Source organism: Lactuca serriola, chromosome 8, assembly GCF_051521515.1.
Source record: "Lactuca serriola cultivar US96UC23 chromosome 8, Lser_US96UC23_V15, whole genome shotgun sequence".
Lineage (NCBI taxonomy): Eukaryota > Viridiplantae > Streptophyta > Magnoliopsida > Asterales > Asteraceae > Lactuca > Lactuca serriola.
The window spans coordinates 98,849,197-98,861,610 of NC_136415.1; positions in this window are offsets into that span (position 1 = coordinate 98,849,197).

A 12,414-nucleotide genomic window follows, 5' to 3' on the forward strand; every position below is an offset into this window, starting at 1 on the left:
TCATCTGATTTTGAGTCATTTTTTTTGTCTGAAAAGTTTCCGCGGTTTTGATTCTGAAAATCGCGTCAGATCTACATATTTGATTAGATTCTGCATTCAAATTGTATAATCGAGTGATCGATTATAAGTTTCTGATCAATTCGTTTGATCAAATCTCAAATTCATCAAGTTTTCTGCGATTTATGAATTTTTTTTCGTGTGTTCATCAATGGAGAACTTCAACATGAACACAATGACTTTGTATTCTCATCTGCTCAGATCATCAACCAAAATTCCAATGCTGATACCAAAATACTACGATAAGTGGGTTGATCGTATGGAAGACTACTTGAATGGTCTAGATGAAGAGTTGTGGAATTGCATCAAAGGAACAGTTCAAACTCCATCGAATGTTCAAAATATTGGTTCATCTGGAACTACTTCTGTTGTTGATGATCAATGAACAAGACCGGAGAAAGATGGAAAGCATTATATGAGAGAGTTGAGAAGTGGTTTGCCACCTGTTGTTTATAACTACATTCGTGGTTGTAAAACTGCTATGGATATCTCGAATACTTTCATCAAAAAGTATCAAGGAAGCGAGAAGACTAAGATCAATTCTGTTAAACAATGTTTGGTTGAGCTGAAAGAGCTCAAACAGAAGGAAACCGAAACCATTGAAGTTTACTACGATCGTCTGAATGAGTTGATCTATAGACGTAATCGCTATGGAATCACAAGGTCTCTAATGGAGGATAATCTTACATTTGTTATGGGACTTAGGAAGGAATGGAGGAGTGTTAGTATGATGATCAAAAAGCAACAGAGCTTTGATATTTCTTCTTTAAATGATGTTTACAATCAACTGAAGACATACGAAAGTGAAGTGTCTGAGATAATGGAAGAAGCGAAACAAAGTTTAGGAGGACCGCTAGCTCAGTTTCGAAAGTGTTTGAGGTGGAATCTGCTGAAAAGGAGAATTCAGATGAAGAAGGTTTCCTCTTGAATTCGGATGATGAAGCAATTGCTTTTTATTCAAATAATCGAGTTAAGAAGTTTTTCAAAAAGCCTTTTAATTCTAAGGGAAAGCAGAGTGGGATGAAAGGAAATCTTACGAAGTCTGGTGTAGAAGAGAAAATGAAATTTGAAAAGCCTGAGAAGAATGATGACAAGATGAAAGAGTTTAAGGCGGAAAAGAAATTGAAAGCAGATTCTGGTGTAGCTTGCCATTACTACAATGGTGTGAATCACTTTGCAATTGATTTATGCTTCGAAAGAAAGAGGAGAAGATGAATAGAGTGAAGGACAAAGCATACTATGCTGAAAAACTGGAGGAAGTTTGTGAGAAGGCAAAGGGATTGTCTCTTGTCGCAAGAGGAGAGAATGAAGATGAAGAAAGTGGTACTTATCAGATTTGGTCATCCGGGTCTGATGATAAGGAGATGAGACATCCTACTCATGGTGCCATGTTTGCAGAATTGGAGGACGGAGAAGAAGAGATATCTGGACATTGCTTCGTTTTGAAGTCAAGTGACAAATATCCAATGACAACAAAGGTACGTTCTATACGTTAATCTTTCAATATTCCTTTACATGCATATGATTCCGAAATAATTGCTTTTGATGATACTGTTGCTTAATTTGATGCTATTTTTGTGTCTGCTAGTAATGAGGCAAAGAAACTTAATAATCAATTGCTAGAGACTCAAAAGTTGCTAGACACGAAATGATGCAGGGTAGAGTATCTAGAGTTACAATTAGGAAATGTCAATCGTGATAGAGAGAATCTAGATAAAGATGTGAGAATGTTGTTGGCTCAACGTAACATCTATTGTAATTCTGCAAAATGGATGTATGCAAAATTAACAGCATTACATCATTCTTCTGAAATTAGCGAAGAACAACATCGTAAACTATTGCCTTTTCTTGCATTCAAAAGAGAAAAAGTTGATGTCATGTCATATGATTTTGAAAGCACAATAGCTGATTTTAACAATGTGCCAGACGATAGGTTTGCATATGGCGTTGTTAAGATAGATGAGTTTTTAAATGCTGATGAATTGGTTAATATTGTTAATGAAAGTTTGACAAAAGATGAACAAGTGAAAATTTTGAAAAGAACTAAACATTCGAAACTTGATTCTCAACTCAATTTTGCTGATGTTGATGAGAATTCGGATAATCTCAGCGAAATCAGTGAAATTGAAGAAGAAGAAAGTATTGATTGTTCTCAGTTGTCTATCATTAACGTCACATATAAGGCCAAAGGTAAAGAAATTGTTAATGATTCAATGGTTGAGGATGACATTGGAAAACCCACTACTTCGAAATTTTTTGACTTTGATGATGTGGAAGTTTGAGACAGTCAGACAGATAGTAGTGATGATGAGGAGGACGAAATCAAAGCATCAAATGTTCGTAAAAGAGAAAGGAAAGTTTCAACTAAAACTTCAATTCCAAGAGTTGTTGTTGAACAAGTTTATCGAGAAACTAAAAAATTTGACAAGGTGATGAATGAAAAAGGTGCTCACTATTTGGAAACTCATACTGTCGTGTATCTGAATTTTACATGCACAAATGATGTAGTTTTTCCAAATCAAGTATTTGTCACAACTGGGAATGTTAAGAACATGAAGCCCGAATTCAACAAATTGGTCGAAGAAGACAATAAGCCTTCAACTAATGAAGGATTCTTTTCAAATCAAAACACAATTGAAAACAATCTCACTAAGAATTCGTATGTTTTTCAAAAACAGAACTCAAAACAAAAATGGGTTGTTAAATCTGAAAAAGAAAAAGGTGTTGTTACAAAAGAAGTTGATTATTTAACTCCAATTGTGAAACTCAATTTAAACGAATTCAAAGTGCTTGTAAACAACTTTTCGAAAGAACACAAAGTTTCAAAAAGAAAGGCACGCAAAATAATTTTTTGGCAAGTGGTGTCTAACGAAAAGCCCGCTCTGACTAAATCCAAAGTTTCGTATGAGAAAGTAAGTGTTTCAAAGTCTGAATTTTTAAATTCTTCAAAAACTAAGAGTTCTCAAAAACCAATTGTCACAGAAAAACAAAAAGACACGTCTTTTCATCATCTGATGAGTGTAATAGACAAATTTCCAATAAACCAAAAGGTTGAACCTATTCAAAAATTTGATAACATTCGAAAGTATGAGAAATCACACAAGGTTGTGAATGATCTAAAACTTAACAATGTTCGAAAATCAACGAATAGTCAACAAGTTCGAAACAAAACTTTCAAATCAAAAGTTACATTTACTCCACAAAAACCAAAATTTCCAAATCCTTCAATCAAAAAACCAACAAAAGTTTCGTGTTCAATTGAAAAATCAGAAATTCGCTCTATCAATAATTGGCTTGAAGGACAAGGCAAAAGGTATCAGTCTGGGAGGTTTTCTCGAGTTCAGATCAAAACAACGTATGAAAAGTATTTGAATGAGTCAACCACTAGAAATTTATCTTCTCAAGATTCAGATATTCCGGTACAAAGATGGAAACCAATCAACAAATTAACAAGAATTGAGAAGCCTGAGGTGCAATCTAATGAAAATCCGAAACTATCGAAAAATTTTATTTCAATATCTTTAGATAATGATGTTGATTTAATTGATAGTTTAACTGCAAAAATTCAAACTTGGGCTTTTAGTTCTAAAATTCACTCCTTGTTTCAATCTAATAACCAATGACCCATAAAGCCTTGGGTACCTAAATTCTTTAATTAAATGCAGGTACTATGTGATGAGCAATATGATACGAAGTTGTATATTGATAGTGGTTGCTCACGTCACATGACTGGAAGGAAGGAGAACTTAAGAGATTTTTGAAGTCTTGAAATTGTTGGAGTAGTGAAGTTTGGTAATAATAAAAAATGTCAAGTGAAAGGATATGGAAAAGTAACGAATGGGCAATTCACAGTAAATCGAGTTGCATATGTGGAAGGTCTTCAACATAACTTGATTAGTGTTTAACAATTAGTTATGGGCACTCGAAATCAAGCGGTGTTTAACGAAGAAGGGAGTATAATCTCAAAAGTCAAGACAAATGAAGTATTGCTAAAATCGAAAAGATATGACGATATGTTCACACTGGATATTAAACCAATAGTGGGCAAACCATCTGTTTTTCTACTTTTGAAAGCTTCAAGTGATGTCAGTTGGTTGTGGCATAGACGTTTATCACATTTAAACTTTCGAAATCTAAACAAGCTGGTTACAGAAGATTTAGTTCGTGGTCTTCCTGGTTTAAAATTTGATAATAATACTCTTTGTGCAGCTTGCGAACAAGGAAAACAACATCACAAAGGACATCCTGTCGTGATAGACTCAAAAATTGTTGAACCTTTGGAACTTCTTCGTATTGAATTGTGTGGACCTTCAACTGTTGAAATAATTAACAAGAAACGGTAGATTTTGGTAATAGTTGATGATATTCCACGTTTCACAAGGGTATTTTTTCTTAGGTTAAAATCTGAAGTGGCTCAAACAATGATTGACTTTATTAAAAAGATAGAGATGAGTTTGAAAAAGAATGTTCGACGAATAAAGAGTGATAATGGGTCTGAATTTAAGAATAAGATGCTCGATTTGTTCTTAACTGAAAAAGGAATTTCGCATAATTTCTCATCACCATATACACAACAACAAAATGGTGTTGTTGAAAGAAGAAACAAATCATTGTGTGAGGCGGCAAGAACAATGTTGACATATGCGAATCTTCCTCAATATCTATGGGCAGAAGCCATTTCAAGATGTTTTACTCAAAATCATTCTTTTATTCATAAAAGATTTAATATCACTCCTTATGAAATAATCAATAATCGAAAACCTAATGTCAAAATTTTCCATGTTTTTGGTTCCAGATGTTTCATCATGAATCTTAAAGAAAATGTTTCAAAGTTTCAAGCTAAAGCTGATGAAGGCATATTTTTGGGATATTCGCATACTTCTATTGCATATCGAGTGTTGAACAAACGAACTCTCATAGTTGAAGAAACTTTTAATCTTACCTTTGATGATTACTATGTTAAACAAGTAGAAAGAAAGTTTGAACAAAAGCCAATTCTTGCTGAATCAAACAATCAAACTGAGAATGATAATTCAATTGATTTTGATTATGATCTCATCTTTGGTGTTCTAGATAGGGCAATTGATGCTGAAGTTCATGTTGATGATAATCAAACACCCGAATTATCAAAACATACTGATGATTCAACACTCACTTCGGAAATTACTAAAAATCACGTAAGTATGCTAGATGTTCGTATGGAAGGGGAGCATACGCCTATAAATGTTGAGGGGGAGCATCCTTTCGAGGGGGAGAAGAGTAGTATGAATCATGAATTTGAGGGGGAGCATCAAAATGATAATCATGTTGAGGGGGAGCATAATGATACAGTTGCACTTAATATTAATCGAAATGATGAATTTGATGATAATATTTTTGTGGCAGGTATTGAAAATGAAGAAATGTATGAAGATGCACCATTGGAATTTGATCCAGCATATCCACCACTTGAGAAATGGACGAAGAATCATCCAAAAGAGCAAGTTATAGGAAATCCACAAGATGGAGTTTTAACTAGAGCTCAAATTCGTGCGAAAAATGAGGTACTCAATACGAATTAAGAATTTTACATGTTTAATGTTTTTATTTCGAAAATAGAGCCGAAACAGTTAAGATTGCTGTGGAACACTCAGATTGGGTTGTTGCTATGCAATCTGAACTTGTTGAATTCGAATGAAACAAGGTATGGAGACTGGTTCCAAAACCTAATGATGTTTCGATTGTCGGGATAAAATGGATTTTCAAAAATAAAACTGACAAAGAGGGAAATATTATTTAAAACAAAGCTAGGCTTGTATTTAAAGGTTAATCGTAACAAGAAGGTATCGACTATGAAGAAACCTTTGCCCCTGTCGCCAGACTCGAGGCTGTTCGAATATTTTTAGCCTATGCAGCACACAAAGACTTTGATGTTTATCAAATGGATGTCAAATGTGCATTCTTGAATGGAGAGATCGAAGAAAAAATATATGTTGAACAACCACTAGGTTTCGTTAATGAAGAATATCCTAATCATGTTTACATTTTAGATAAGGCTGTGTATGACTTAAAACAAGCACCAAGAGCATGGTATGCAACTCTTACTAATTTCTTAAAACGGTCAAAATTTAAACAAGGATCAGTTGATCCCACTTTATTTCGTAAGAAAGTTGGGGATCATCTAATGCCTGTTCAAATTTATGTTGATGATATTATTTTTGGCTCTACTGACCCAACTTTGTCTAGTGAATTTGAGAATTTGATGAAGAGTAAATTCGAAATGAGCATGATGGGTAAAATCAACAATTTTCTTGGGTTAAATATACGTCAAAGCAGGGAAGGAATTTTCATTAACCAAGAAAAATACACGAAGAATTTGCTTGAAAAGTTTGGAATGACTAATAGCACGAAGCTAAGAGTACCAATGGCAGTAGGAACGAAGTTAACACCTTTGTTAGATACACCTGGTGTTGATCTTACCTTGTTTCGAAGCATGATAGGTTCTTTACTTTATTTAACTACAAGTAGACCTGATATCATGTTTTACGTGTGCAATTGTGCAAGGTATCAAGCAAATCCAAGAGATCCACATTTAACAACTGTGAAGAATATTTTTCGTTATCTTAAAGGAACACTTTCCTTAGGATTGTGGTATCCTTCGAAATCTAGATTTTTCATTCAAGCCTTTTCGGATTCAGATCTTGGTGGATGTACTCTCGACAGAAAAAGTACAAGTGGAGGATGTCAATTACTGGATGGGAAGTTGGTAAGTTGGTTGTCAAAGAAACAAATTTGTGTAGCTATTTCTACGGCTGAAACTGAATACATTTCTGCTGCAGCTTGCACTTCTCAAATTATTTGGATTCAAAGCCAATTGCGTGATTATGCAATTAATATGAAAAATATTACTTTGTATTGTGATTCACAAAGTGCTATTCGCATTTGTCATAATCCAGTACAACATTCGAAAACGAAACACGTTGCTCTTCGTTATGATTTTATAAAAGATCATGCGGAAGATGGTAATATTGTAGTTCATTTTGTGAAAACTACTAATCAACTTGCTGATATTTTCACTAAACCACTTGATGAGAAATCTTTTGTGAGAATTTTAGCAGGTTTGGGAATGTTAGATACGAATTCGGTGCCAGGATCAAATATTCAAAATTAACGAAATATTGTTGGTGAAAAAGGTGTCGATTCAGAGGCTTGCTGTCTGAACCATTCAGAGGTTACTTGCGTTAAGAGGCTTCGACACGCTTCGTTTTCGTATATTGAAACCAAAATTTTTCGCGTGTTTGATACTATCATTTCTTTTCATTTGTTTAGGATTTTATTCAACTGAAAACCCAAAAATATATATATTTTTTGCTTTAATTTTCGAAAAATAAAAAGTATCAAAAAGATTTTCTTTTTTGGATGTTTTAATTCTCAAAAATTTCAAAAACAGCAAAATATATTTTATTTTCAAAAAGTGTTTTTGGTTACTTTGTTATTTCGTTAAATCTTCAAGAACGTTTTCACGACAATTCTTCAAAGGGTCATGCTTGTGTTTCTATGAGAAGGTAATTTTCTTAAATCTTTTTACTAGTTAAGATGTCCCTAGAAGCATACTGCTGCATGTCGACCCAAGCCTCAACTAACTCTATGGGTGTTACGAAAGCCTTAATGAAAATTTTCATATGAAATTTTCTTCCAAATTAGGCTTACATTCGCATTAGTCCAATGAGCTACCTTACTCTTCTCAAAAGAGTTAAGAGTTATCTGTTTGGTCCATATATAACAGAGGTACATTAAAATCTTAACCAATCTTTTTCATCACAAAATTTCTTAACACATTTCACACACAAAGACACATGTTCAAGAGGTCATCGATCAAACCAATTGTGACTTAAACATGTCAAAAATCTGTAATAATGATCTTAAATCATGAGACCGTGATGCAAGTGAAACCCAAATATCCGAACTTAATAAGGAATTGACGGGAACTTTGTTCTAGATTCTTACGAAACACTTGTTTCTATACCAAAGTTTCGTATACTCCAAATCACATTCTTTCGTATGAGTGATTTTGATCAAATGTTCGAAACCCACGACATTTGTATCCCAACAAAATCCAACTTAACTATGTTTCCTTGAATGTGATTTCAGAGTGAGTATCAATTCTTTTCTGTAAGTCACTTTCAAAAATTTTACAAAGCCACTTGTCACAAACTACACTGGTTAAACAAGTAATTTCGTTTACAATTACTCACCTTATGTTAAGGATGATATGTAACGAAATTCGTAAGCCACCCATTGAAGACTTGAAAAAGAAGACCTTTGATACTTCTCTAAAAGTATTCGATTGTAATCCACGGGAAAATGCACAAGATGTTAGTTATCTCTCTTGATAATTAACGAAGCAACCTTTGCCTGGGGTTTAACTGCTTTCGTGTCAACATTTTTGACATCACAAATACAATTTTTTTTTAATTTGCTTCTTATCCTTTTTTACTTTGAATAACTGCACTCACGAAATCCTTGAGGCTCTAAGTAATACCAACTTAGGCTGATGATTTCACAAGACTGGAAAATGACTTCGTTTCGAATCCAAAAAACGAATGAGCCCAACCTCAAATCAGAAACTTGACCTTATCCACAAGTACTCACAAATAGTCTCAAAGTAACCGTTTGGTAATTTGGCCCTAGTTTCAAGGAACTTTATGTGACATAACTACAATAACGGCTACTGGTGCGAGTTTCAAGGGATGACGTGATCTTCTTCTTAATGACAAACGGTTGGAATTATTTTGGGTTACTTATAAAAGGAGAAATCTTCTTTCCTTTTGAAATCACGTGTTCAAGAATTCAAAGAAGATCAAAAAGCCCTAATTTTTTCTAAAAAGCTTCCAATCACCCTGCAAATGGCTGTTGTTCAGAATTCCACTACTAATGAAATTGCATCCCAACCTCTGATGAAGACACAAAGCACCAACTATGAAGTTGAATCAAATGTCTCATTGTATCCAGATGATCTCACGATGTTGATAGTTGCATTGAAAAGATCAGTTCTAGCCACCGCCATGTTCAAATCCTTCACCGTGCCACTAAGTTGGTTGTCCATGGCTGCATCCACTGCTTCATTCAATAAAGGAACAAATGTTCTCCTTTTCAACTTGGTGAAAGGAAAACGAATTCGTCTCACCAAGAAGATGTTCACACAGTTCTTGGAGTTACCCAATTCACCACCCTTTTTCAAACCTTCTAACCCTCAGATTATGTATATGTTCAACGAGATGGGTCACCAGCCACCACTCGAAAAGATAAGTGATTTCAAAAAGTCTGGGCTTCCTTGTATCAGGAATTTCTTATTTGGGATTTTTCTATGGTGTTTAACAGGAAGAAAAGTGGGTCTTGACAAGGGAAGACAAGAAGTATATGCTATGGTCATGGGTTTGTATTATGACATGAGTGTGGATTATGCCACTCAGTTGTGGAAAGAATTTACGAAAAGCTTGGAGAGTACAAGTGTGGCTAAGGGAATTTCTTATGCTAGATACTAGAGTTTGATTTTGGAGAAGGTGTATTAGAAAGAGGGAATTCAAGTTCCTCAGGGTGAGGACATTGCTGAATTCAAGAAGTATCAATTTCCAAAGAATGTTAAAGATGATGAGCAAAATTTTGCAAATATTGCAAGAATTCCAGATGCAATGCTCAAGAAGGTGAATCCGGCGCACAAGATTCTTGTAAAATATTTGCAGACGGTAAACCCTGATGTCCGAACTAGGGTGTTGCTTGAAATCGAAGTTGGCTCTTCCAAGTCATCCAACAAGACGAAGTCTGATGAGGACTATGTGAAAGCTACAAATTCAAAATCTTCGCCCAAGATCCTTGAGGGTGATCATAAGAAGAATGTAGAAGAAAATGAAGCTCAACCTTCAAAATAAGTTGTTCCATCAAATTCAGGAATTCTTAAACGAATTCATAGCAAATCATCTAAACGAACTTCGTCTGATGATTCTCCGATGGTTCGAAAGACTCAGGTTAGCGGTAAAGGAGTGGTAGTTCGTGAAATACATGCTCCTGTTTCACCGTTACCTAGAAAGAGACATGCTCATGATGTTGAGAAGCACTTCATAGAAAAACGGTACAAACGAAAGCTTGTCATAAGAGATGATTCCTCTGAAAACAAAGTTGTTCCTAATACTCCTATTGCTTCGACTTCTCCTATGGTAACTTCAACACCTATCGTCTCTTTAATTTCGAATGTTTCTACCATTTCTCCTACTACAACCATTCCACTCGAAATATTGGTAACCAAGTCATTTACTGAGGCGGTTCCTATTTCAAACATCACTGCTAATGTATCTGATACGGGGGAAAATGTTACTATGAGTGTCGACATTTCACAACCTATTATTCTTTCTTCTTCATTACCACCTATCACTTCAACTACGTTTGTTTCATTACCACCACCCATATCCACTTCTACTTCATTTACACTGTTTGAAACTCTCCTTCAACAACCAATTACTACTCTTTTTCCATCACAATCCACATACACACCCAAACCTCATTCTGATGACTAAACCGAAGGAGGAGGTTGTGGAGGATCATTTAACGAATTGCATTTTGATTCGGAATAGGAGGAGATTCTTGATCATATGTTAATGTCAGGAAAACAATTCAAAATCTTGAACAGGAAGTTAAACTCACTTCATCAATCTTAAGCTGACTCAGGGGCAAAAACACTCAGTTTCAGGTCTTGAAGTTGAATTAATGATCAAGGCAGCTGACCGAAGACTTCATGAGAAGATATATCTTTCTTTTCAAAATAGTGAGCTTCGTATCAAGACTCAGTCAGGGAGTTTTGAAGGGGCCTTAAAAGATTTGAAGGATGTGGCGAAGGAACGTCATATTCTCTTCATATAAGATGTCAAAAAGGTTTGTGAAAATGTCAACTTGAAACTAGAAGAGTTGAAGAAGGAAGTCTCTCAGGAAATTGTGAATATGAATTCTCAGTACAATTCATTTCACGAAAAGGTTGATATAATTGCTGGGGTAGTTACAAATTTTTTCAAAACCTTTCAAGAAACAATGCCGAAGTTAGAAACAAAAGCAACTGAAGACAACAATCAGCTTGCGAAATTGCAGACTCTGCTTGAGGAGTTAAAAGTAGTTGTTTCGAAGCCTACTCCAACTTCGTTTTTAACTCCTGAGTTCCTTACTCAGAAGTTGAATTTACTTGATCAGGTTATTTAGAAGGTGGTTGCTCCTATTTCCAAGTTTGCTCAAATGTTGCTACAGAATGCCCCACCTGTTGTCACATGGGTGCAAGGGGGATAATCGAAAGTGAGCAAAGGAGTAAGTGTGAATAGAAAGGGAGAAGGAGAGAAGACAACAACTGGAGATTCGAAAGTTGTTAGAAAGGTGTTTTCTACACAAATTCCTGTTACAATTCCGATGAAGTTTGATATTATCTCAACAATAATAGTTACCACAAAACCTTTTACAAAACGAAAAGGAATTGTAACTGGTTCAGCTAAAGAAGGGGGTAGTTCGAGTTCTTTAAAACCGAATACTGATTCGATAGACAAAGGGAAAGGTGTGCTAGTTGAAAAATCTAAAAAAGAAAAGAAAGCAGAGGTGGAGGTTGAAATCGATCTTCAAAGACATATTCAAAGTATTCTGAGGTTGAGAGAGAGTGATCCACCTGGTATTGAAAAAGGTGATCCCAAAAATTTGTATTCGTATGAATCAATCGAATCGAGAGTTGCATTCAATTTATATGTATGCTTTCGAAAAGAAGCCAAGGAAAAGCTATTCGATTGCTAACACTGATTTTTGTCAGTTCGACTTTCTGATAAACGAAATGATGTTTATCACTGCTCAATACAAGGTTAGTAAGAAATTCGAAAACCCAGATGATTATACACTCATGAAAATTCATTTTTATGTTGTACTTGGAAAAGAGCAAGATGAAGTGTGGTCTGTAATCAAGATCAAGAAAGTAGTTGCTATCAAGAAAGATGTCTTGTTCTAAGACATGATACAAAATTTCAGGTATCATGTGGTTCGTGCAAATAATCATGCAATCAATTTCAGTGTTGCAGACTTCCCTCTAATGAACTTGAATGATCTGATTCAAGTTGCATTACTTTTAAAAGAAATGGAGGCATCACAACTCAAGGGTACTAACAAAGAAATGTTCAGACTAGGTATTGCTCACATAAAAATCTTCATTGACAATTATTATGATTGTCTTGCCCTAACTGACGAAGAGTTGGCTTCGAGTATGGATTGGAAAGTATCTATTGCAATGGAACTTTCGAAGACAGAGGCTGAGTTGAAAAAGTATGGCGATGGATAGATATGTTTAAAACCATTTTGTTTGGT